Raw genomic sequence first — 4324 nt, 5'->3', positions numbered from 1 at the left:
AACACTAATAAAGCTTTCAACAGCTCAAGGCCACATCCTTAGGATAAAGCATCCCCCCACTTAAAGTGTCCGCCTGAAAACACTCAAGGCAGCCAAAGAATGTACTGATCGTTCCACCCAGCATCTGAAGATAGCACCCCATTTCCCAGTCTTTGTGGGAGGGTAGGAGCCCCATTTTGATAAAGGCCTGTTTGTTTTTTATTGTTCAGTCACTCAGTTGTGTCTGACTCTTTGCGACCCCATGGACTGCAGACACCAGGTTTCCCTGTCCTTCACCATGGGTTTGCTAACAGGCATAAAGGCACATCCGAGATTCACCTGGATCAGCCCCTCCCCCTTCTGTAATTTTCCATTACCCTGAGTCTACAGAGCTCATCCCCCACAGCCCCACCCCTACTCCCCCATCCTTCATTTAAAACGCTGCTGCATAAACCAAAGTGAGTCCAGTTCACACTAGACCCTTCCCTACTGCAGTGATACATGATTGATTAAAATCAGTCCTTACCACTTTAACTAGCCATCAGCTTTGTTCCTGTTTGGTAACGGCTGCCTTTTGAAGTGCGTCTCTTATGAGAAAAGACCCTGGGGCCAAGGGAAATTTTATTCCACAAAGATGCACAGTTCTTCATGACCCAGATAATCACGATGGTGTGATCACTCACTAGAGCCAGACATCCTGGAATGCGAAGTCAAGGGGGCCTTACCAAGCATCACTACAAACAAAGCTAGTTGGAGGTGGTGGAATTCCAGTTGAGTTCTTTCAAATCCTAAAAGATGATGCTGTCAAAGTGCTGCACTCAATATGTCAGCAAATTTGGAAAACTCAGCAGCGGCCACAGGACTGGAAAAGGTCAGTTTTCATTCCAATCCCAAAGAAAGGCAATGCCAAAGAATGTTCAAACTACTGCACAATTGTACTAATCTCACACCCTAGCAAAGTAATGCTTAAAATTCTCAAATCCAGGCTTCAACAGTGAACCGTGAACTTCCAGATGTTCGAACTGGATTTAGAAAAGGCAGAAGAACCAGAGATCAAATTGCCAACATCCGCTGGATCATTGAAAAAGCAAGAGAGTTCCAGAAAAACATCTGCTTTGTTGACTATGACAAAGCCTTTGACTGTGTGGATCACAACACAGTATGGAAAATTCTTAAAGAGATGGGAATATGAGACCACATTACCTGCCTCCTGAGAAATCTGTATGCAGGTCAAGAAGCAACAGTTAGAACTGGACATGGAACAACAGACTGGTTCCAAATCGGGAAAGGAGTATGTCAAGGCTGCAAATTGTTACCCTGCTTATTTAACTTCTATGCAGAGTACATCATTCTAAATGCTGGGCTAGATGAAGCACAAGCTAGAATCAAGATTGCCAGGAAAAATATCAATAACCTCATATATACAGATGACACCACCCTTATGGCAGAAAGTGAAGAAGAACTAAAGAGCCTCTTGATGGAAGTAAAAGAGGAGAGTGAAAAAGTAGGCTTAAAACTCAACATTCAGAAAACTAAGATCATGGCATCTGGTCCTGTCACTTCATGGCAAATAGATGGGGAAACACTGGAAACAGTGAGACTTTATTTTGAGGGGCTCCAAAATCACTGCAGATGGTGACTGCAGCCATGAAATTAAAAGACACTTGCTCCTTGGAAGAAAAGTTATGAGCAACCTAGACAGCATATTAAAAAGCAGAGACATTACTTTGCCAGCAAAGGTCCACCTAGTCAAAACTATGGCTTTTCCAGTGGTCATGTATGGATGTGAGAGTTGAACTATAAAGAAAGCTGAGCACTGAAGAATTGATGCTTTTGAAGTGTGGTGTTGGAGAAGGCTCTTGAGAGTCCCTTGGACAGCAAGGAGATCCAACCAGTCAATCCTAAAGGAAATCAGTCCTGAATATTCATTGGAAGGACTGATGCTGAAGCTGAAACTCCAATACTTTGGCCACCTGATGCTAAGAACTGACTCACTGGAGAAGCCCCTGATGCTGGGAAGGATTGAAGGCAAGAGGAGAAGGGGATGACAGAGGATGAGACGGTTGGACAGCATCACCGACTCGATGGACATGAATTTGAGCAAGTTCCAGGAGTTGGAGATGGACAGGGAGGCCTGGCGTGCTGCAGTCCATGGGGTCGCAAAGAGTCGGACACGACTGAGTAACTGAACTAAACTGCACTGAGTTCTGGGTCTTCCTCAGTGCCTAAAGCATAAACGCCTAAAGACAGTCGCTGTTTGCCGAGTCCCACAGGAAGCAGCCAGACTCGGAGGAGGGGCTGGTGTCCCAGGATGTCTGGGACAGGCCACCTCCTTGGAACACCTTCCTCAACTGGGCTTGCATCCTGCATCACCTGCTGGAGGACTCCAAGTCCTCATGGCACCTAGGAGGCAGGCGCCCTCAGAAGTGTTAGGGGTACATCAGCCCTCATCATTGCCATCAGAGACCCCTCAGCTGTGTCACCTGCTTCTGTCCACTTGCCACAAACCCAGCAATCCTATCTCACCCTTTCCAGCAGCCCTGGGCCACATCCAAGGAAGATGAGACCCTGGCCCTTTGGTCCTACAAGGCTTCTGTGTGTCTCCGCCCCACCCCCACAGAGTGCTGAGTGGTCCTCATCATCCCTACCGCCCTGTCTGGGGGTTTCCTGGCAGGCTGTTAATGGGAGATGGGTTTAGGTCAGGCCCAGAAGTGGCAACTGTGGACCTTCGGGGCCCTGCCCACCTTTTATCAGGCTGGATTTATTACCCAGGCTTCACAGGATTGTCACCTGCCTTCAAATATCTGCAACCCTAAAGGAAGGGAGAGGAAGTGGCTAAAGATGCTCTTTTAAAAAGAGTAAAAGAAAGAAAGAGACAAAAGAATTGTTCACAGACAAAGATGCTTCTTGAGCTCAGAAGCTGGCTCTTTTTTACAGGGAGCTGGGGAGGGTCCCAACCACATACTAATCTACTTGGGCCCCAAACACTCCCCGACCCATAGGTTTTATACATCAAAGAGAATGGAATTAAAGCAAACTCCATTTTGTTCATGGATGGGTCCACTCCTTCCAGGACTACTCCAGGCTGTGTTTCCTGTCCCCGAGGGTCCCCCTGGTCCCACTTTTCCAGCCTCAGTCAGTCAGCACAATCTGCTAGCACTGCGGCTCCATCAGAAGATCCTCTCTAGTAATCGACCTGGGAGGGAAGGGGGCCTTCTCAGCACCAGCCTCTCAGATCCCTGCATGCTGGAAACCCCTGGGCTGAGGGCAAGATTTGTCTATAGGCTCCTCATGTCTGCCCCGTGGTTCTCAGGCAGGCTGGCATACCCCGTGTACCCCACTGAGGGAGAAGTGGGCCTGGGGGTGAATTGTAACTGATAATGAAGCACTTAAGTATGACGTTGACTTGACTCATGCCTGGAACAGACTCAAGGTCATCCCTATCTGACCGGCGCGCTCACCCTTGCTTTCTCGAGCAGAATGAACTCTTTGCCGTGGCCTGTGAGGTTCTGAATAAACTTCTGGCCTCGCATCTCTTGTCCTTGTCTCCTTTCTCACTCACTCATCCCTCTGGCCTTCAGCTGGTTCCTCAGATAGGCCAAGCTCTTTCCTGCAGCGGGGCGACTCCTTCTGCCAGGACACCCCTCCCCCCTTTTGTCTTGCTATAGCTCGAGCTTTGGGGCCCAGCTTAAAAATTAACCTCTTTCTGTACTGATGTGGAGGGGACTTCAGATTGCCTTGAGGAGTTGGGGAGCTGGTGATATTCTGTACTTGATCTACACGAAGGTGACAAGGTATGCGAATACATGAAAATTCACTGAGCTGTCCATTTAAGATTTGTAGACTTTATGTGCGTGCTAAGGCTCTTCAGTCATGTCCGACTCTTTGTGACCCCATGGACTGTAGCCCACCAGGCTCCTCTGTCCATGGGATTCTCCAGGCAAGAATACTGGAGCGGGTTGGCATACTCTCCTCCAGGGGATCTTCCCGACCTAGGGATCAAACCCAGTCCTCTGCATTGCAGGCAGATTCTTCACCACCTAAGCCACCAGGGAAGCCCAGATTTTATGCAAATAAACCCCAAAAGACAATATCTTAAAAAAAACAATTTCACCCACTTCCCTGTCTCCTGTTCTTCTATGACGCTTCACCGCGGCACGTGCCTTCCCATCCTGGTACAATAATTACACTATTTGTTGTTTTGTTTGTAAATTGTTTCTCCCATTAGAATGTAAGCCCCATGAGGAGAGAACCGTTCTCTGTCTGTTCACTGAGCTACCTTCTGGAGTGTAGCATAGCGCCTTTCTCATCGTGCCTATTAAGAAAATTAGCAAATGGATAGATG

The sequence above is a fragment of the Capra hircus genome, chromosome 7, assembly GCF_001704415.2.
Source record: "Capra hircus breed San Clemente chromosome 7, ASM170441v1, whole genome shotgun sequence".
Lineage (NCBI taxonomy): Eukaryota > Metazoa > Chordata > Mammalia > Artiodactyla > Bovidae > Capra > Capra hircus.
The sequence above is the reverse complement of the archived record's forward strand: the minus strand, read 5'-3'. Positions refer to the sequence as shown.